Source organism: Kogia breviceps, chromosome 11, assembly GCF_026419965.1.
Source record: "Kogia breviceps isolate mKogBre1 chromosome 11, mKogBre1 haplotype 1, whole genome shotgun sequence".
Taxonomy (NCBI): Eukaryota; Metazoa; Chordata; class Mammalia; order Artiodactyla; family Physeteridae; genus Kogia; species Kogia breviceps.
The window spans coordinates 61,538,394-61,562,248 of record NC_081320.1 but is presented as its reverse complement, the minus strand read 5'-3'; the positions used below and the strand labels follow the sequence as shown (position 1 = coordinate 61,562,248).

Here is a 23,855-nt window from a genome sequence, read left to right as displayed (position 1 = left end):
CTATCTGACTTCTGAATTTCTGGTTATGTGACATAATAAATTTGTGATTGTTTTCCTTGGAGAGGAAGTATTCTGACACAGATAAAAACTAAGTCTTGGGCTTCCCTGGTGGCGCAGTGGTTGCGAGTCCGCCTGCCGATGCAGGGGACACGGGTTTGTGCCCCGGTCCCGGAAGATCCCACATGCCGCGGCGCGACTGGGCCCGTGAGCCATGGCCGCTGAGCCTGCGCGTCCGGAGCCTGTGCTCCGCAACAGGAGAGGCCACAGCAGTGAGGGGCCCGCGTACCGCCAAAAACAAACAAACAAACAAAAACTAAGTCTTAACATCTTCCTGCCAATCTTATTTTTCAAGACTCTAGTGAAAAGCAGTATATTGCAGAGTGCACAGTAAGCATTCAGGAAATTGTCCCTGAGTACATAAAAGGGAACAAACTGGATTTTAGGGCTATCTCAATATGATGAATCCAAACCATTACTAAATCAGCACACTTCCAAAGAAATTATGTATGCAGAGTATCAACCTAATGAAAATGACAGATATTCTTTGTGTTTGACTATGTGAATGTATCCATTTATATTTATATAAAACAGTCAATAAGATGGTTAATACTGAATTTTTAAAATGAGTTTCCCCCCAGTATTTCTTTCCTAGAATAAGTAAAGTAGGTTATAAATTTCCTCACTTTTTATGCCTATTTCAATATTTAGTGTAGGAGGCTCAGATGAGTGAGGGAGAAAGAAGAGGAGGAAAGTGGAATAAAAGTTCATTTTGGAATCAAAAACTGATTAGTAAGAGAATAATTTTAAGCAATTCACTTTTGAAGAAACTGTCATAATCGATAACTTCCCACAGCTTGGTTCATGAACCCTATTTTTAGTTGAACCAGTAATATAGGAAACAATTAGACATCATCATCAACGTTTTCATGCATTAATGCCAGCACAAATTAACTCCTACCACTAAAACTACTCCTTCTCTCTGTCACAATCTGTGAAGGGTATGACTTACTGCACTTAGGGCATAATTGTATCTCCTGCCTACACAAAACTGACACATAAAAATCAATATTAATTAAAAAAGATCAAAACTATCCTCATTATCTTATTTAGCTGTCTCTCCAAAACCACGTTACCATTTATGACAGAAACACACCCTAGTCTGGACTTAACCAATTCTGCTGCCAAATAATAAATGTTCATTTATTGGTTGTGTCCAAGTAACTGTTCCCCTAAGAACAGAGTTATTTATAGTGCATCCTCGAAAAAGGACCTGGTGTCTAACTATAAAGTTCATCTTGACTAAGATACTGCCATACTTAAAATTTTTTTTTCTGTTCAACACATCTGTATTTTCTATTCTCCTCCCCACTTCTCCCCACAAACACTTCTAATATGAGAAAAAAAATAAAAATGTATCTCAGAATTCCAGAATCATTGTGCCCTATAGAAAGTATAAAAGGCATGTATTTTACATCTTCTATTTTATCCTAAAAATTCACATATTTTAAATTTCATTATGTTATTGCATTTATTTTAATGTAAAAGTAATGACACACTATGTTCACCTGGTGGCTTTGAAAATGTGTGCCTCAGTTTGTGAAGCCTCAGGATACCTCTTTTTCTTGCCAGTCTGTCTCCATTTTCTCCATGCTATCTGTCTTTCCTCAAGGCACTCTCAATGAAGAAAGTGGTAACAATCCCAGAAAATGTTACCAGCACTGAGATTATTTACTCTGCAACCCTCACCCTAATCATGTCAAACACACTGACCATCAGGAACAGGAAACACAGGGTTGGAGTCTCCTCTGTCCTTTCCTGGTTCTGGTCCCAGTTATGCCTTGAGGCCACGTCTGAGACCTGGGACCCTAAGTGATGTGAGATATTTTATCAACATCAAAACTCATTCAAATGATTTTAGTTTTAACAAGCTGGTGTTTGCATGCAAATAAATATCATAACTAACTATATACCACCCACAAACAAAAAGCCAAAGGGAGAGAGAAAGAGAAGACATATAAGTGATCTATAAAGATGATCCATCATCTTTAATTTTAGGTAATTTTATCACTTATCTGATCCCATTTTAACTATTTTTGCCCAGAGTATAGGAAAATGAAGTATAATTAACCTCCTTTTGATAAATGTTCCAGAAGGAAAGAAATTTAAGTTTGAGATTTAAAATATATGTGTATATATTATAATATGTAATATATTTTTGTCCTCAAGTTGTCACACATAAGAGTACACGGGTTTTGCAAGTCTGAGTAGTTTGGTTTGGGTTAGAAACCTAAGTCTATGTAATCATGGGCAAATTACTTAATCTCCAGTTCTCGGTGTTTTAACCTATAAACGGGCATAATAATATTAATTGTCTAATACATCCCTTGAGAAGATTAAATAAGTGCTTAATAAATGGCAATTGCTACTATTAGTAAATAATAATATTGGCAGAGTCTTAGACTCATAGTCATGCAGACAACAATTTCAGGAAATATTCTCCAAAACATTACTTATTTCCACCTTTTTACTCAAGGTGAGAAAATTTAACTTTCTGAGGTCAGTAGACAGACCCAAGGTCTCTCCAATTGAGCTGCTGGCCTAAACTGGACAAGTGGAGAGGTCTGTTCAAGGTCATTAGAGTCTGCTGTAGCGCATTTCAAAACGTAGCAGGAAAAAAAATGGGACATGGGACAATGGTGATTTCCAAAGTAATACAGATTTTTCCATTATAGAAAGACATGGCATAGACGGTTCGAACACTTAAGTACCCTTGAAAAGGGTGTGTTTTATCTTCTATGACAGAACTTTTTTTTGTTTTTATTTTTGCATTAGTGAGGTCATTTGTTATTTGAACTTGAGTTTAGGTCAGTCTCTACCTCATTCTATTGCTGCTATTTATACACTTTAAATATAAATGTCCTGATTTCCTTCCAGGAACTAGTGAGCTATGTGCTTGAGGTAACTTAAATTTAAAAATGTGCATCCTCTATAAACAGAATTTATAAGGAGTTGCTAATGGAGAAGGCAAACTGAATCTAGGAAACTGGTCAGCATTTTTTGTCAGAAAATATTTCAAATGAGATACTTTCTTGTCTGGTAGTTTATGTTAGCTGAGAAATGGGAAAGAAAAGTTGAGGTAATGTTTGAAGAAAGAGGGGAGCATGTAATGAGCATCAAATACATAGCGGACTTAATGCTAAGTACTTTCCACATCAATTGCTTTTTCCAGAAACCCAATGAAAAAAGGCAATTTGCAGATGAAAAAAGAAAACAAAACTGCGTATCAGTTAATTTGACAAATAACAAAGACACTTTAAAAAAAATGAACCCTGTCTGATTCAACTGTCACATGATCTTTAAAAAGCTCACTACAGTTCCATCTTTTGCATCTTTTGTCTTTATTGATAAGGAAACCCTAAAATTCCCTTTGGTGTTAAATACGAATCTACCTAGGACAAGAGTTAGAAATAACTATTTTGGGCTTCCCTGGTGGCGCAGTGGTTGAGAATCCGCCTGCCGATGCAGGAGACACGGGTTCGTGCCCTGGTCTGGGAAGATCCCACATGCCGCGGAGCGACTGAGCCCGTGAGCCAGGGCCGCTGAGCCTGTGCGTCTGGAGCCTGTGCTCCGCAACGGGAGAGGCCACAACAGTGAGAGGCCCGCATACCGCAAAAAAAAAAAAAAAAAAAGAAATAACTATTTTATACTGAATTTTATTCAATAGCAAAGGATTTAATAGCAAATTTTCAAAGAATTACACCTCTGTGAGAGAATGTGGATAAATGGAAAGAAACAAATAATTTTCTCCCCCTCATAGAATCACCATATACTCACTAGTCTTGGACCTAATTTTAGCTCAAGATTGCCCTGAAATCAGAATCAACACAAAACTGTACTCTTTATAGACCCATAACTGTGAGGGGTTGGAATTCTCACCCACACTGAGCCTGTTCTTCCACATGTTATTTCTGTTTTCACATCTTTTGAGAACATTTATCTACAATACCAGTCAAAACCTGAGCCACACAATTTAAAAAGTAGTACTTACAAGCTATGTCTTTATAGTGAGAAGACTATGTAATAACAACAATATTATTTTTTTAGAAAAGAGAATAATATAAATGCTATCATAGTTTCCAGTGTTTTGATCAAAACAGAATAACATTTTAATAATGAATCTAGGAGGATAATACTTATAAGAACAGGAAATCTCTCATCTGGAAAGAAAACAGTATAAAGAGCATATAAGAGTAGAAGGGGCCTTGGAGACCTTCCTCACAGGTGCTCGTCTCCCCAAATAGGACTAACTGGTATGTTATATTAGGAAATATTTTTAGTAACAGTAATAACAACCATAATAACAATACTAGAAGACAACATTATTAATAATCACAGCTATTATTTCTTCAGAATCTATTAAAGTTAAAGCACTATGCTTAGCACTTTCTAAACATTCCTGTTGACTGTTGTAAACCTGTTTTCCCCATTTTATAGGTGAACAAACTGAAGTCCAGATTAGTTAAATGACTTCCCTAGAGCAAAATCTGAGTAGAGAGGTGTTACCTCATTAATTAATTGCCTTTCACAGAGCTTTATATTATGAATACATATTCATAATGGTATGATTATAGCTATGAAACTGAAAAAAACGCTGTTCTTTTCTTGTAAAATAAATACATGCTTAGCATAGAATGTTAAAGGCAGCATGGAGTAGCGCAAGACAAAATTAATTTGCTATCAAAATTATTGCAATAAAAGCATACAAAGGAGTTTTTCTCAAATCAAAGGGTTTTAACTAAATCATAATTTTCTGACTGAATCACTTGACATTTCTCTATTCACTGCTTTTTGCATCACATCCTGTCCTCTCAATGAAAGGCATCTATGAGTAGGCACTCCTCACTTTAATATCTGGCTGGAAGGCAGGCAGCATTATAGTTAATTAGACAGGCTTCAGAATCCAACCAGCATGATGACATCCTAGCTCTGTCACTTGCAATCTCTGCAACTTTGGGCAAGATACTTAATCCCTTTAAATGGCTGTTACTCATCCATAAAATGAAGTTGATAATGGTATCTACATGAAACTGTTATTGCTAGTATTAAATGAGATAATGCAAGTGAGGGGCCAGCACAGTATGTGGTCCGTGGTAAGCACTCAGTAAATCACAGATATTTTTACATTTATAGCTGCCCCTCTGGGAGTCGAAAGGAACTGCCTTAACTTTTTCCTCTACAGATGCCATTGCTATTGCCTTCCATTCCTTTCATTTCCTTTCCTTCATTTTTTTCTTTCCATGAAGGAATTCAAACCTAACTTGAACATGGCCTTCCTCTCTCTGTCTTGGCATAGCCATCGTGTCTTGATTCACCAAAAGGTTAACAGATGGTGGTGGGAAATATGATGATAATTAAGAAACACCCAGGCAAGAATACAGGATCCTCTCCTCTCACTGCCAGTGGGACCATCTAGCTCAGCCTCCTCCCTGCTCAGATCACAAGAGTAACTAGCAGTGACTGGAACCTAAAGGAGTCCCATTCAATTTCCGACCACATCATGTTTTCTCGGCATCCAAAGTTATAATTAGACTTTACTATAGATATATTGATATGCTAGGTGACAACGTTCTCACAATGGCTGTTGTACAATACTATCTGCCTAAGGGACATTAAGGGTTAAGGAGACTTCTGTGAGCTCATTGTGTCAATGAACAAATGATGTCTGAGTTTCAAGCAACTAGTTCACAAAGGCACTTTTGAAACAGTCCACTCAGAGACTGGGGACTGACTTTCCTTTTTTGTTGTTGTCGACTGGGGCCTCCCTGGCCACTAGAGGGTTGCTTATGCATCATCTGACTCATCAGAGGCTCTTAAAGCTCAGTTCTGAAATAACTACATTTCAAGGACAGAACCATATTCTCCTCCACTCCTACAGTATCTGCACAAAGAGTGTCCAGAAATGAGAAGGACCATTTCAAGAGCTGATCAATATCCTGTTCGGGAAGATAGATGAAGGCAGTGGGTTGAAAGCAGAATTTTTTTAAAAAAAGGGGGGGGGATATGGGGAACAGCTGAATCCTCCAGTTAGCTTCCTTAACCCATTCAGGGTGACTGGAGAATGCTCACACTTCTGTTCAAAGCAAGGAGAGCGAATTCCAGGAAGTGTATTAAAGTATACAAATGAACCCCACCCACAGACTTCTCTCACATGCTCTGTGTTCAGAGTAGATTATTAGATTAAGCAAGACAGAGGCTGGCATTAGAGGGTAAGCAATAGGTCATTTAGGTTGCACAGGGATCAGAAAAAGATGACTACAACTCAGAATTGACTTTGTACTCAGGTCCTTGACCTCTAGCTTTGTCTTTCTGAAGAATTACTTTCCTGGCATTCAGAGCTTACTTGGTATATTCTTGGCAGTTGGGATAGGAGTGGGGAGAATCAGGCAAATGGGAGGACAGGAAGGGAGCCAAGAATGTTCACATTTGGGGGGATGTTCCTCCAATTCCTACAGATTTCTTTGTGGATGTATGATGGAAACAGATGTCTCCCTTTTTGTTTATATTTTCTTGTTTTTGGCACATCTATGATGTGCCAAAAACAATTATGTCTGCTGGATTTTTGAGGGTTCCACCCCCTTCCTTGGTCCTCTTTCAAGTCTATTTCATCTCTTCCCAAGACAATCTAGATGGTGGAATTCCAAGTATGATTCCAACTTCAAAGCCAGGGAGACCACATCTGATACATCTGGTTTTCTCCTAACAGACTTCAATAACTCTTCTTGAGGCAGGTCAAGATTCTATTTTCTTTGGTAATTTTCTCTACTTCATCATTCATGAATAAGCTTTTCCACGTGGGTAATAGTAACAGTAATAACACCAATGCTTCTATGCGCTAACCTACTAGTCCCTTTACACATATTCTTTCATTTAATACTATGAACAACCCTATCAGGTAGACAAATCACTAGCACCATTTTACAGAAGAGAAAACTGAAGCACAGGGCAGTTGAGGAATTTTCCCAAGGCTCACAGCCAGGAGAAGGTGCATATGGGATTTGAGCCCAAAGAGTCTGTCTCCTCCGTATCATTCACAGTGTCCTGGCTTCTGCTGGGCACCATTTCCTCTGCTATGACCACAGGTAACCTCCTATTTTGAACTGCACCTATTATGTACCATACATGATAGTAAAGATTTCACAAGCATTATTTCACTTCATTTCAAAAACAACATCATCAGCTAGGCATTGCCCTTACTGACAGATGAAGAAACAGAGGTTTGTTGGGGGTTGGTGGGTTGTCAGAGGTCACACAACTAGTAAGTTACACAACCAAGACTAGAATCCATGTTTCTCTAACTCCAAAGGCTATACTTTCACTCAGCATCCCATCCTGGCCCTGCAAAAAGACTCTGCCCAACTATTCCAGGACACAGCACAGGCCTCCTCTGACACAGTGTGCAGCATAAACGACAAGTGTGATTATGCATTATTGTATTGCTAATATCTCTATGAATAAAATGTCTATTTGATTTTCATTTAACCCCCAAAGAATCTGATTACCAAATAACCACTGAAGAATTATTGCCAATTATGTTCTGTAATTATGGCTCCTGTTAATGACATTAGTGTGCAGCCTTTCATATTTAGTCCTATTAATTAATCCCTGTAAGCCTAGAAAGTTATAATCGATACAACAAAGGCACCATGGTAAATTACAAATAATTCCCAAATCCTTCAAACAGTTTTCAAGGCTTCTTCAGTTTCCTTGGTTAGGACACATTTAGTGTGGGAGCTGGAAGAGTCTGTAGTAATTGATAGCTCCTCACCCGGAATCACCTATTTCAGTAATATGCCTAATTAGGCAAATGCTTAAAATTGGAGTCCCATCTGCCACTAACAAGTATAAATTCCTATAGGGCAATAAAAATAATTAACTGGTTGAGTCAAGAGACCCCCAAATCAGATATACGACATTTCAATTCTCTGAGCAATATATTGCTTCAGATAACACCTATTGTCAGTGAGTGTCTGGTTTCAGTTTTGCAGAAGTTGAATACAGCAAGTGTGTCTGACACTGAAAGTCCCACAAAGAAAAGTTCCTGATGGCTCAATCTCACAGATAGACAAGATAAACAGGCATACTGACAGTGATGCTAGGAATGGATGCTTTATGAAAAACTGGTCTCTGAATTTTATGTTTTACAAAATCTCCCAATCCATCCTCAGATTTCCCTCATATTTTATCAAACATATGTTGATATACATTAGATTTCTAAAATGGTTATATTTATATATTTTATCTGAGACAGCTACAGCTATAGTTGTCCAGAGATGCTACAAGCTGTCTCAGAAGTAGTCCATTGCAAGAAGATGTGGCATGATAATCCATTCTGCATCATTGAAAACTAGACTAGTTGGTTTCTGAAGCCCTGATCTATGTTAGTCTAGAAGTCAAAGAATCCTGTTCTTTTTGCCAGAAAGGAAAGGGGTCAGAAATCGATCCCCATTGGCATCCCATGCCCTTCCCTGATTCCATTCTTGTTCTGGAAGATTTCCCAGGAGAGAGTATATAACCCTCAGCAGGTGTCTGGCCTCAGAAACAATTTGGGAGGAGGAAACAGAGGCTCAGAATAAATAAAATATCTATCAAAGCATCATTGCATCAAATATAACAGAGAACATGGTTATCTTTAAAGGATTCAAAAAGAGGAATAAAATGACAATTTTAGACTGAATATAAATTGGTTCCTTCAGATAAATAATTGTAAGTGGAGAAATCAATCTAACTGGCAATTTAGAAGAATTAGTTTGTAAAATTATAATATTCAAGATCTGGAAATAACCTTAAAGGTCATCTGAAGCCACCTTTCCATTTTACAAATAAGGGAGCTGAGATTCAGAAAGGGTAAGGAACTTGTCCAAGGTTACCCAGTAAATCAATGGTTGAAATAGGACTGGAACAGAGACATCTTAATCATACCAGTTGCCACCACTCTCAAACTAAATGACTAGTTCAATTTTAAAAGTTTATAATAAGGAATGATAATAGGTACAATCTTAGATTTATGGTTTTAAAATGAAAGACTCCTTCCTAACATCACTGACAGTCACTGTTAACATGGATCCTCCACCTTGTCAATATGCAGAATTAAGATCTGAGTAGACATTGGGAGTGTGACCTATACTGCCATTATGTTAGGACCGGAGATCTTACCAGATACCGCAGCTCATGTTCTACCGTCAGCAAGTTCTATACAAATTAATGATGATAATAATGATGATGACGATGATGATGATAGATGATAATGACAGAAGCCTATACTGTTTTAAGGCCAAATTTCATACATAGCATTCAGAGTCCTTATCTGACCAGCCATCATTTTTTAATTTATTTTTTGGGTGGTTTCCCTAGAGTTTTACTTTAATTTTTTGTTTCAATTATTTACCATTAGTTAAAAATTATAAAATTGCACTTAAAACCTGGGTGCTCTTTTCTTATAGGTAGCTCACTAGATGTTGAAAAACAGAACAAAAAGGGGAAAGGGAAGGGAAGGAAAGGAAAACCAAAACATTCCTTTCCTGTTTGGCTGAGCAGTATTTGAGTTCCTGGCTCTGCTTTAATGTTTCCTCATTCTAGCATCACCATCAAAATTGCTACACAAGTGGTTCTTCTAACCACCACCAAAGTACCTATGCAAGTACTAATTAGCTAGCATAAGTGAATGTAGATTTCTTTGACATTAAAAGCAGTTTTCAGAGCCATAGAGAGTGACTTCTATCTGCATTACTGCAGGGGTCACAAGGGCAAGTTCGGCTTCAAACTCCTGGAGTCTGAGTTCTGACCCAATGGGATTGAGATATGCCAATAACAACAATTACAAAACTGATATGATCAGAAAAGAGGTTTATGTACATAAAAGCGTGATGGAAGAAGTGAAGAGAATAATCGATGACACTGAAATTCCCAGAGGATAATGCTTTGTTGCCTCCTCCTGACTAAGGGTGCCGGTAGGAGCTTGAAATCATCACTGGAGATGAACACATTTCCTTCATGACATCAAAAATTGAGTCCCTTATTGATGTCAATCAATCCAAGGATCCAGAAGGCTTACGAACATTTTATTATCTTCTCCAGGACCTGAAGTGTTTGGTCTTTGGTCTTACTGAATTATACTTCAAGATTAAGCCAATCTAGGGTTTCCCTGGTGGCGCAGTGGTTGAGAGTCCACCTGCCAATGCGGGGGACACGGCTTCGTGCCCCGGTCCAGGAGGATCCTACGTGCCGCGGAGCAGCTGGGCCCATGAGCCATGGCCGCTCGGCTTGCGCATCTGGAGCCTGTGCTCCGCAACGGGAGAGGCCACAACAGTGAGAGGCCCGCGTACCGCAAAAAAAAAAAAAAAAAAAAAAAAAAGATTAAGCCAACCTAGATTGAATATTGGTGTGGACACAAGGAGTGTGGGAGTAGCTGCTTTTAATCACCATTATCAAGACATTTTTGTGTATAATATTTTTTATAAACTATAAATGATTGTCTTTAATAAGTAACATAACCAAAAAAAGCAGTTTTCACCCTTCTAACTTTAAAGAGAATAAGAAATAAATCTTCAGAATGTCATATTCAATAACTATGCTTCTTAAAGCAAAATATATAGAATGCATCATTGAGGATACATATTCCCTCATGAATAATGCTTATGGTATTGGCCCTTTCTTTGTTATATTTACTCCTTCTTGCTGCCCAATAAGAACACACTTTGAGAAAGTAAGACAAAAGAAGACATTCTGATTTAAGAAGAAAGTGAAGGGGAGAGGTGGCAGTGGCACAAGTGGCATCTAAGGTCTACCTGAAGGTTCTAAGAGATGGGTTACTTGTGCAAAGCTATGCCTGTGAAAGCCTTAACTTGAATTTAATGTTTCCCATGCATGGTTTAATCACATCTATAGAAGTGTTTTGATAGCTTTGAATAACTAAGAGCTTACTACTTGAATATTTAGTCCATTGAGCATTATTGTATCCATTTACAATTGTGAACGGATAAATTTGTGTTTTCTGTTGAATGTGGGTCTGAGTTAGCAAAGTGCACTCTCAAAGAAAGAATTCTCTAGGACCTGATTTCATCTTCTCCCAAAGTAGGGTCTATATACACTCTGGGGGATATAAACTTCCAAGTGATAGCAGCAAAACCCAGCTGTTTGTGCAAGTCACACGGCTTTGCATGGGAATTAACAAAAGCTTGCCAGCAAACATGCAAAAGCTGCAATTCTCAGAGCAGAAACAGGCTCCACCCTACTGACCATCTTTTGTAAGTACAGGACTTGAAACAGCATGTGGTCAGTGCTCCTTGAGTGTGCAAAGGTGTGGAAAGGCACGCATGATCCCCAGTTTTAATGATGGCTCCAGTATTAAGACAGTGGAAGAATCTCTCCTCAGTTTTCTAACAGCCTACTTACTCTTAGCCAGGAAGAAGAGGAAAAAAAAATAATCATACAATTCAATGAGCCATTTTCCAAATGAAAGATGACTCACTTAAGCAAAACTTTCTGCAGGTGTCACTTCTCAAGGATGCTTAAGAGAAGGGCCCATCAAACCTGTTCTGAGAGCTAAAGCAACGCACAATCTGTATCACCCAGCATGGTGCCTGGCAAATAGTAAGAACGAGGACATAGTTACTAATGAAATTATACACAGCCTGCCCAGTTCAGAACAGTTATCCTGAGTACAGAAGCTCTTAAGCACTGGTTTATACAGAGGTGGTTACAAGTATTGATTCAGACTCAAACAGCCCCTTTTAGCACTTAGTCTTTTTTTTCTAACATCTTTATTGGAGTATAATTGCTTTACAATGGTGTGTTAGTTTCTGCTTTATAACAAACTGAGTCAGCTATACATATACATATATCCCCATATCTCCTCCCTCCTGCGTCTCCCTCCCACCATCCCTCTCCCACCTCTCTAGGTGGTCACAAAGCACCGAGCTGATCTCCCTGTGCTATGCGGCTGCTTCCCACTAGCTATCTATTTTACATTTGGTAGTATTTATAAGTCCATGCCACTCTCTCACTTTGTCAGCACTGTTAGTCTTAATCCAACTGAATTATTTTACAAAGTAAGCCAAAAACATAAACTCAGGTAAATTAAAAATAGGTAGGGCTTCCCTGGTGGCGCAGTGGTTGAGAGTCCGCCTGCTGATGCAGGGGACACGGGTTTGTGCCCCGGTCCGGGAAGATCCCACATGCCGCGGGCCTGTGAGCCATGGCCGCTGAGTCTGCGCGTCTGGAGCCTGTGCTCCGCAACGGGAGAGGCCACAACAGTGAGAGTCCCAAGTACCGTCCAAAAAAAAAAAGGTAAAAGAGCATACAAATCCTCAAGAAACAACAATTCTTTGGCCTGCCTATCATCTCTATTTGTAAAATTATTCCTTTCCTCCAAGGTTCACAATGCTTAGCCTTCTGATGATGTAAATATACCTCACAGGGTATTAACCTCTGTCAATGGAAATAAAACTGTAATTGATTTGGTTCTGTGATTATTTAACACATAAACATGTGCTCATTGAGAAAAATGATGTCTGGACAACTGACATTGTATTTCTGCCAAATACCAAGCTGATGTTCATAAAATCTTACTGGAGAGCACCCAATGCTAACTATAGGATTTCAAACTGCTGACTTGCAGAGATGAATCATGAAGCAATCTACATTGTGTGGGTAATTAGAATTCCCATCCTTATCCATCCTCTGAAAAGAAGCCTAAATTTTTTATTTGGAAGCCACTTTGAAAAGCTTTCATTAATTTAAATTTCAGAACAGATTTCTCCCCATTATGTGTATTCAACTAAAAGCCTATTAAATACAACACCACGATAAGAGTGAACAAATAGCAGGTTTTTCCAAGGCATCCATTTTATTTTATTCCAGGATCCAGAGGCATTGACAATTCAGAGATTGCTGCAACACTTAGCATCTTTTGAAGACTAGAAAGACTCTGTAATAATTTAGTGATTTCTAATCCTCTACGATTTGTTTAAACATGTGAGACAAATGAGTCCGTGTTCCTTAAAACTGCCCACAACTTAAGCAATTTAATAGTTGCTAATTAGATGCATTTAATTCCAATTTAAAAACCATCTTTACTTGGTATGCTCTTCATAGAAATACTATTCAGCTGAATCCTATTATAACTGACATGGTTTATTTATTACACTTCATCTGAGGAAAAAAGTACATACCCAAAAAGCATCGTTATTTAATCTTGCTGTTAATTTACTCATATGCTTCAAAAGTCTAGAGATTTAGTATTATTTGAACTTGGTGAAACATATGTAAAGTTTCTTGCCTCTGCCTTTAATATTTGGGGGGAAAACGATTCTGTTAGGGTTTTCAAGATGGCTAAGATTGTGGAACAAAAATAAGAGAAGAGAATAAAATAAGGCTGAGATGGTATAAGTCCCATGATTTTATATATCTATACAGGAGAGGAACAGGTTTTGAGGAAATCACAATGGGGATTAGACGCGTTAAGCATGTTGAACAGAGAAGGCTCCCGGCAAAAACAAAATAAGATGCCAAGATGCCTCTCCATTATGGCCAACACAAAAGGAGAAAAGAAGACGACAGTGTCACAAGAGTCTACAAATAACTAATCCCTCTCATGTACATCTTGATTTGCAGTCCAGCCTGGCAGCAAAACCTCAGCCTCTCCATTACCCACTTACAAACCAGCTTCACATGATCGACTATTATTATTAGCAGCATTACTATGAACATTTCCGGTTATCTTTTCTCTTCTTATCTCTCTCCTAAGGCTGTTACAAGAAGAGATTACCTGAAAAGGGAAGGAAATAAGTACCCAAAAAGGTAAAAGGAAGAAAAACTGCATGTTTTCAGAAAACTTTGTAAGACTGATGAGGTAGGGGAATAAAAAGAATAAAATGCTTGTATCATGTTCCATGCAGTCTGACAAGGTAATCCCTAAGTGGGAGAATTTTTTTCTCAGCCGCAAATTTCTAGCTGTGTATAGAGTATGACTGACAAGCCACAAACATAAATTAGTGAAACCGAAAGGAAGCCATTTGGCTGCTCGTTATTTTACCATTTGCTACCTTTCAATAAATTCATGATGACAAGTTGAGGGTTAGGGGGAATTCCTAAAGGCATTAATGTACTGGTTTAGTTGAAGAATAAAATAATACTACAGGAAAATAACTGGCTTTTATAAACATATTGAATTAGTATGCCATGAAAGGAAAATGGATAGGTGATTCATTCACTGTTCATTTGAGATTTCTTAAATTATAAAAACAAAAATAGCCTGTTCCCTATAAAAAGACAAAGGCAATGCCATTTGGTGTTTTGATAATCAGGCCTACTTGTGGGATCACTGATTTTCTGATTAGATATTGATCTCACTTCTAAGTGATTTTACTATCACAGTATGCTCCTAGTTCACCTTACATATATACACGTTCTCTTTTTATTTATTAAAAATAAGTTTATAGCTAATGTTATTATCTTGTACACTTAAACATCTGTTAAAAGGATAAATCTCATGTAAGTATTCTTACCATAGTAAAATAATACTGAAAAAAATAGTTAAATTTGACGGAGACTAAATTCAATATATTACACTTACTAACACAAAGTGAGAAGGAGAATCAATTGCTTTCTTTCCCCAATCAATTCCTTGCCTTTTTTTTTTTTTTTTTTTTTGTGGTACGCGGGCCTCTCACTGTTGTGGCCTCTCCCGTTGCGGAGCACAGGCTCCGGACGCGCAGGCTCAGCGGCCATGGCTCACGGGCCCAGCCGCTCCGCGGCATGTGGGATCTTCCCGGACCGGGGCATGAACCCGCGTCCCCTGCATCGGCAGGAGGATTCTCAACCACTGCGCCACCAGGGAAGCCCAATTCCTTGCCTTTGAAATGCCACAGTTTTCTATATGTCATATAAAATGGTATGGAATATGAATTATATGGAAAATTTCCTCAATTGTCTATTTCACTTTGCAATATGAACACAGCTTGCATTTATAACCATAAATTCAAAGGGAAAAATGCTTTAAAGATATATCAGGCTACTGTAATCTAAGCATATTGTTTTGCTATGGTTCCTTTTTGGGACTGAATTATCAGGATGCAGTCCACTATGCCAAAAGCCTCTAGCTTTCCAGAAATTGAAAGCCTTCGCCAACAAATCACAACTGTTTTACCATATGCCTCTTTGTTCTGCCAAGTATTACCAGCCTGTTCTACTTTTAAGCAAATTTCATTATATTATAGCTTAGAGCAATGTTCATTAAAAAGTATTACTGAAAAATGTCAAGTTGTTTTTATATAGAAACTAGAATTTATTTTCTACTGAAAAGTCAGACATTTATTGAACACAACACATTTTAAAAACATTGATCCCATTTCACAAGTCACTTCAAAATTGTCAGTCTCTATCTTGATTGTGAAGGTTCAGGCCACATAATGATTGTCTGAAGCATTTTCTGTCTTGCACCAGTTAACTTTCACTAGTATCTCCCATTGATGCAGATCAACCCTAACCTTTCTGGCATCGACCTAGTCTCAGATCAGTGGAAAATCTCTTCCCTGTTTCTTCACACTCATATTCATCCTCTCCTTGACCAGTTTGCTTATTTTTCTGTCTCCCAGCTGCAGCCTTCCTGATAACATCCCAATGCAGTCATATTTTAGGTGATTATAAACTTCATTATAGCCTGTTCACTTTATATAGTATGATACAGTCCAAATAAAACTAGCCAAGAAATCTCACCTCCACTTCTAGTTATGTGACCCTTAATAAAGTCACTTAATCTTTGGAGTCTTCATTTCCTCATCTATAAAACGGATGACTACTTCCTGCCCTTCCTTTTGAATCCAGTTTGTGAGCACAAAATTTGGTAAGGCATGTTCAGACATTCTGTATCTCATTTACCACAAACCAAACACAAAACCAGAGAGTTTCATTTTGAAGTACCAAGCTCTTTCCTAAGAAACTGTTTCTCTTTCCCTTCAGATGGTAAAACCCACTGGCCTTTAAGAGTCTGTGATCCAAAAATGATAGGATTAATCTTCATTACCTATTGTAACTAGGTTTAGCATTTGATTCTAGGTCCAATGAAGACTCATAAAATGTTGGGTTTTAAACCAGGAGGAAAGCAAGATATTCTTGCTTCCTCTGAGGAAAAAGAATGTTTTTAATCCCCTGAGGAAAATCAGATATACTCAAATTGGGCCACATTATATATTTAAGCTAACAATAACAACAATGATAGAAATAATTCAATTGTTCTTAAATCCTAGGCCAAATCAGTCTGTGAAGATTTCTGGGGCTTTCCTAAGCTCTGGACGGGAGCTGAATCATGCATTGAGGCTGCCTTTATTCTAATATACTACATTTATATGCAGTAAAATCAGGATAAAATGGAAATCAAGGTCACTTTTGATGTGAAAGAAGTGACAAAAAAGTATCTAGAGGGACAGCAAGGAATAGAATGGGGGTGAGATAAGAAAGAACAGGCCTACTTAATTTGTCTTGCTAAATGTTATGAAGAGACTCTGAATTGTGAGAATTGTGAGCTGGGTATCTGTATAAAACCCGCAAGGCTTTTCTTTGCACTTCCTTTTGCTATAATCTCTTTCCTTCCCATGGGGATCTTTCTCTAGTATTGTCTATCTCCTTAGCAATGAGGGAATGGAGGCTGGCCAAATCATCCATCATGAGTCTGTCACCCCTATTCTTTAGGTATGGCTTCATCTAAAATAAAATTATAAGCATATAACTTCCCATATCACAAATACAGGGGTGACAGGGAAGCTCAAAGTAAAGCAGAGTGCATTCTGGATGCTAGTATAGAAATTATGATCATTTAAGTACCACATTTAAACTGCGTTTATTTAGAAAGAGCTCAAACAGAATGAAAAGAAAAACACTGACTCTACTAAACAAATAAATACAGTCACTTTCGACGTTCTATTAAGAGATATTTATCAAGAGCGTGAAAAAGTTCATACACTTTGTCCTATTAATTTACATCAGGAAATCAACCTAAAGAAACACTGTTTTCTGCACAAAGGTGTTCATTGTAGGATTATTTAGAAAGGCAAAGCTTTAGAGAAAACCTAAATATCCAACAGTAGTAAAATAGTAAGTCTATTAATAAAGAATAGGAAGTTAATTTTTTTTAAATGATAGTGGAATAGAAAAATATTCTGATATGTTAAGATCAACATGATCTCAATTTTTTTTGGTTTATATTCTACACATAAAAAGATTAGGACATCAAATCAAGATTTAGCAGTGTTGGAATTATAGCTACTTTTTTTACTTTCCTCCTTAGAGCAGTTTTTGGTTTGTTCCTAATAAAATCAATAAATATTATGTCATTGTAAAAATAATCCATACCTGTTGGGTATTTATGTGTTAAAACTGAAAGCCTAATCTTTAGCTGGAAGTCTGAAAAATGGCCGTGTTTCTGTGGCAAAAGAATGCTTTAAAGAGAAAAAGCACAGCATACTAATGTGAGAAAGCCTGTTTGTCTTTAAACGGGATGGTTTTCTTGGGGACACACTGAAGTCAATCTTTTTCCTCCTGAATGACAGGATTTCTGTATTAAAGTGTTAGTAATGTGGAGAAAAATAGTGACTCTCAAATGTGCATAGAAGCATCTTGAGTAACCAACTACAGGATTCCACAAAAATTATGGAACCCTCCTTTCAGGTTCAAGTACATAAGTTAAGCAGGAACAATTATAGAATCAGTAAAAAAAGGGGAAGGGTAAGCTGTGACAAAGTGAGAGAGTGGCATGGACATATATACACTACCAAACGTAAAATAGATAGCTAGTGGGAAGCAGCTGCATAGCACAGGGAGATCAGCTCGGTGCTTTGTGACCACCTAGAGGGGTGGGATAGGGAGGGTGGGAGAGAGGGAGATGCAAGAGGGAAGAGATATGGAAACATATGTATATGTATAACTGATTCACTTTGTTATATAGCAGAAACTAATACACCATTGTAAAGCAATTATACTCCAATAAAGATGTTAAAAAAAAGGGGGAAGAGAACAAAAAAGAGTATGGGAAAGAAATAGTACAGAAAGAAAAGAAGAGCAAATTGATAATGATTTTGTAACCAGACAGACTGTGGCATGAGCAAATAAAACTAAAGAAACAGAGAATAAGTCTCATCTCTCTCATTACACACAATATATCCCTATTTAAAAAGTTCTCATTAAAGCACTTAATTAAATATTGTTTAGTAATATGAGTAATACCCTAATATGGTGTAGTAATACCAGTCAAAGCTACCAATTATCTCATCACTAAAATGGTGCCCAAGCATTGACAGTCTTTGATGGGACTAGATTCAAGTATGTTGGTTACTCTTTTCCTTATGCTTCATGTCATTTCATGGCAAAGTGGCAACTTTGATGCTTAGAACGGCCAATGTTTACTTAATGGCTGACTCTCTAGTTACCAAGGTTAATTAGCTAAAAGACCAAATGTAGATGCTAACGAAACCTAAAGGACTTATCTAACAGTTAATGCACTGGAATATTATTCATTAAAGAGCAAGAAACAAAGGTTGATTATATCTTCTTTCTTATGAGTTATTTTTAAATAACCATTATTCTGGCTTTTTTTCCCCCCAGAAATGAATTAGGTTGGTGGTATTCTTTGATGCTTCTCTGTTTCACTTTCCAGAGTAATATGGTCTTTTTTCCCTCCCTTTTGTCCACACTGGTCGTGCACATCAACTTCACGTCAGAAAATAAAAACTAAAAGAAAAATCACTTTTGAGAGTTCTCACACATCTATCTTCACCAAACTAATCACAAAGCTATGCTTCCAAGACCATCAGGTAATATGAGTGTGGTCTATTCTAGCACGAGGATTCTTTCCAAGGCAGTTTGGAACTAATTTACTAGGGCGACTGGTGAGTCAGATTTTCATCCCATAAAATGATTATGGCCCAAGGGAACATATGAGAAAACAATGCACAAGGGTTTCTAAGTTATTAATTAGCATGAGGATTATCTTCAAACCAAAAATAAAAAGCAATCATTAATTCTTGGCAACAGCATAAATATGACAGCAATGGTGTACACAGGTTACTTCTAAACTGGAAAACACTTTTCAATAATTCTCATTAGGGGAGGAGGGACAAATTAGGAGTGTGGGATTAACAGATACAAACTACTATACATAAGATAGATAAACAAGGATTTACTGTATGGCACAGGGAATTATATTCAATATTTTGTATTAACCTATAATGAAATGTTTGAAAAAGAAACTGAATCACTATGTTGTACCCCGAAACTAGCCCAATATTGCAAATCAACTATACTTCAGTAAAAATAGATAAATAGATAAATAAATAAATAAATCTCATTATAAACAAGTCACTATTATTAGTGAAATATTGGGGTTAAATCACACTTTGCCCATGTATGTATATTTTAAGATAAGAATGATACCACTCATACAAATCCTTCTTTGTTTGCCTGTTTAATTAAGAGTAGAATTTGTAAATCTTACGGTGCATTGCATGTAATGTCTTGCTGACTAGTCAGAAGCGGACCTGATGGGAGCCTGGTGCTCAGAGACTTCCTGAGCTCTGAGGTTCCACATTTTGGGATGTGTTCTACATATGGAGTATATCTTCTCAGCCTGGGCATCTAGGTAACTTACACATGTCAAGAACACTGGCAAAAAACAAGAGGCACTGGATGAGGGGCGAGTCACCAATTTTGCCACCATCTTGGCATATGATTCAGGAAATATCAATCAGTCTGCATCTCAGCTACTGAATCTAACAGATAAGATAAGCAAACAGTTGGGAAGAATTCAGGGAGACTGAACAAGAAAGTCCACTGAAAATAATACATGTTGTGAAAGTGCAAGACACAGTTCTGAAAGGGCTAATATGTCAGGAACATCATCAGCTTCAGAATAATCCCTTATGGTCTATTTTGCTTCAGTTAAGGAGATGAAGGTAAATATGCTTATGCAATTTCGTGCTGTGGATAGCAAAGATGGGGCCACCATGGCCAAGAGTTTAGTTAATTAATCTGGAAACTTTCCTGACCAGTGTTGAGTACTATCAATCTAAATGACTTGTGTTTTCATTTATTTAGTGAACAACTGATAAAGGTCATCAGAGTGAAGAGCACTCCCATAGCATATCTAGCACCACCAGTTAATTGGAGGAAAGGTATTCTCCACTTATCAAGTCTCAGGAAGCTGCCTCTAGGAGAATTACAGCTTTGGCACAAGCAGATCATAGACTCAGTTTATGCTTCAGGAAACTCTGTTTAGTGGTGACTGCACATAGGTCATTTTAAAAAATCTCCCTGCACACAGCCTGATCCTGTACTACTCAAACACGTCAATTGTTATGATCCAATATTCCTCAAAGGCCTCAAGCTGATGTTCAGTATTCCACTGGGAGCTTGGAAAATAGATCTGTCCCTTCACTGAGTTATTAGGAAAGTTTCAACACATCTTTTCATCAGCATGAGAGAGTCCAGAGAACCCAGCCTCTGTAAATTCAGAGAATGGATCTTGTAGTTTCTGGCATACGGAAAGGGTGGTGGTCAGACATTGTTTGTTTCAACTATAGGCCTCTGCTCAGGCCCCTCTCTTCTCTGTTTCCCTTCACGCTATCAGTCAAATCTTACCTATTACTCAGACCTGGACAGAGTCCCATCTCCTTTATGAAGACTCCTCTAACGAGGGGAAGTCTCTCCTCTGCTGGACTGTGAGGCAGCTCTCCCCACTCAAATCACCTCTTCTTCTGCAGCTCCTATCTTGTTAAGCCACCATGCACTCTTATCATACCCACCCTCACCTCTACATCCTGTCTTTAAAAAACATCTCTGAGAATCCCTAAATACGTATCTCAGATCCCACACTTCAAAAAAAAAAAAAAAAATCCTGTAACCCATCGTAGCAGTGAGTTTCAATTGTGTGTGCATATGTGGGGGGACTGATGGGGACATCAAATCTCTAAGGCAGGGTGGGTAGGCCGGGTGGATGGGGCATGTGTAATATGACATGTCCTTCCACGGCTGCCTTACCTGGAACTGAGATTCTCTGCTCAGAGCCAGTACCTCTATTTATTCACATTGTCCCAGTCTCTGAAACTTTTATCTCACTCAACATCCTCTCAACTGATATTCCCACCTCTGGTCCTATTCTACTAACCATGACCTCAACCAACCAACTAATTCTCTACCTTGCTTGCTGAGTGATCTTCGAGAATGCAAGCCCGATTCTGTCATATGCCCTTGTTAAGTCCTTCAGTGTCTCTCCATCCACTTTCCAGTAAAGTCCAAACTTCTCAGCAAGATAGAGAAGGCTACCACTTCTGTTCTGACGTTTCCTAGCTTTCTAGACCTTTCCCCATCCTCTGACCCCTTCCTCCTTTCTAGCCCAGCTCTTGTCCTGCAGCATTATGTGCACTTCTCTAAATAGCACAAGTCATTTCTTTAGAGCTTTCGCACAAGCTGTTATTCCTGGCTGACCCTTGCTCTACCTTGCCTGACGAAATAGGCTACTTAGCTTCTTCTCTTTAAGACCCTCTTCCTTATCACTTCCTCCCAGTGGCCTCTTTGACCTCTGCAGGGCTTTTAGGAGCCCCCCTTCCTTTTGCTTTAGCATTAAATTACCATGGTCCTTATCACACTGTATCACACACTAATTACCTGTTTAGCTTCTGTCACCATCTCACATCACACTGAACTATCATTTCTTTAAGCCAAGGCAGGTGTCTTATTGTTTTTTTCTTTCTCTTTTGGTATGCTCAGTGTCTGGCACTAAGGAGTGACTGAATACATGACTGGATAAATGAGAAGACATTTCAAAAAGCCACGAAAAAGTAAAATGAGTCTGTACAGTATAATGGAATGGTTATGAAACTCACACTCAGCAGTTTTTGAATCTCCACAAATCAAACTACTTTAGGGCCAGCTTATCCAGTTTTATAATAAGATTATTAATATCGGGCTTCCCTGGTGGCACAGTGGTTGGGAGTCTGCCTGCCTGCCAATGTGGGGGACACAGGTTCGAGCCCTGGTCTGGGAGGATCCCACATGGCAAGGAGCAACTGGGCCTGTGTGCCACAACTACTGAGCCTGCGCTCTGGAGCCCTCCACGGAGCCCGTGCTCTGCAATGGGAGGGGCCACAGCGGTGAGAAGCCCTCCCACCGCAGCCGGGAGTGGCCCCCCCAACCCCACTCTCCGCAGCTGGATAAAGCCCACGCGCACATCAGCGAGGACCCAGCGCCGTGAAAAATAAATAACTAAAATAAATAAATTAATTAATTAAAAAAAGATTATTAATATCATTCTCTACTTCTCAAAGTTTCTGTGAGAATAGACTAGTTTCTGTAATTAAAAGCTATACGATGCTACTATTAATTAGTCTCAACTGGTTACTTCATTTCCTGACTGCCCAAAACACTCTCTGGATCATGGATTTTCAACTGCAGGGCCAGAGAGAGCTGGGATCAGGTCTATCCATTATTTTACAAATAATCACTTCTTATTTAATTTCTCTAGGCCTCAATTTTTCCATCTGTGAAATAACGATGACTACCCTAGTGTTTTTTATGGCTACTAAGTGGGATAATACATATAAGATATATAGCTTAATTAATTCCTAACACTAATAAGAGCCTAATTAATGATTCCTCTTCCTCTTCAAATTATTATTATTATTATTACAGCTGGTGCCTAAAAAATACTTGATGCGTTAAAATTAATCAGTTTAAAACTTTTAATATCTAAGAACCAAATTTCTAATTTTGCTTCCCAGCCAAGATGTGGAGGGAGAAAAGGAAGGAGTACAGCACAGAAAGATTAGTTTTCCTCCAGCACATGTCAGAGCTCTCCACTTTTGTCTTGTAACTCTGCCATTGAAGGTGATATTTCATGCTATGAAGTCGGTTATGAGATTTCCTATACAGAGTAATGAAAAAGCCTATAACAACTAGTGACCTGCTTCCCTGCTGTTCCCTCCACAGAATAATTTTGCCATAAAAAATAAAGGGGACATCTCCTTTTATTGAATTATGACAAATTTTCAACTGACTTATTCCTCTTGGAACTTAGGAGTGTCCTACTTTCCCCTCCGATGACACTCCCACTGAGATGACATGTGACACATCCCAGGGAAACATAAGAACTAAAGAGAAGGTTAAGACTGGGCCACATCCATCAGCACTTCCTTTTGCTTTAAGAAGAAACATCACTCCCCATCATCACATCAGTCTGCCTCTTTCTGTTCTAAGGATTCTTTTATTTCACTGCCCAAGAAGTGATTTACAGGCAAAAGCCCATGCAAAGCAGCAAAGATACCAACTATCTCCCTCCCTGCTCCCTCCTTCCCTTCCTTTCACATATATATACAATATCTATTATGTGCCAGCCACTGAGCAAAAATAAAAAGCCTGTCCCTACGGAATTATGGGAAGATATGACATAAAGCAAATGTGTTCCTAAAGAATTCCAAGTTGAACAAATGACAACCAAATCATACTTTAAATGCGCCAATAAAACATGATCTCTATAGCTGAGTTTTAAAAACAATATTGTCTTTGGAGGCTGGCAATCATTTAGCAACTTAGCTCCAGCTACAGAAAAAGTGAAAATTAGCAACATGCATTGAACATTTATTATGTACCAGAAACTCTGCTTTGCCCTTTTCAGGTATCCTCACGTGACTGTCACACATACACAAAAATGCCTATGTGGTAGTATGTTTATCTTTATAAACATTTTACAGATGAGGAAACAGATTCAGAGCAGTGAACACTAAGCCCAAAGTCATACTGTTAGTAGACGGCCT

At 38.2% G+C, this 23,855-nt stretch overlaps 1 protein-coding gene and 1 pseudogene across 33 annotated transcripts in view; one reads left to right on the top strand and one right to left on the bottom strand.

Moving 5' to 3' along the window:
- NRXN1 (neurexin 1) overlaps positions 1–23,855 on the bottom strand; it is a 1,120,317-nt gene that overhangs the window by 821,633 nt on the left and 274,829 nt on the right. The gene's annotated exons all lie outside the window — the stretch shown is intronic.
- On the top strand, positions 9,888–10,194 carry LOC131765724 (protein mago nashi homolog pseudogene; annotated as a pseudogene).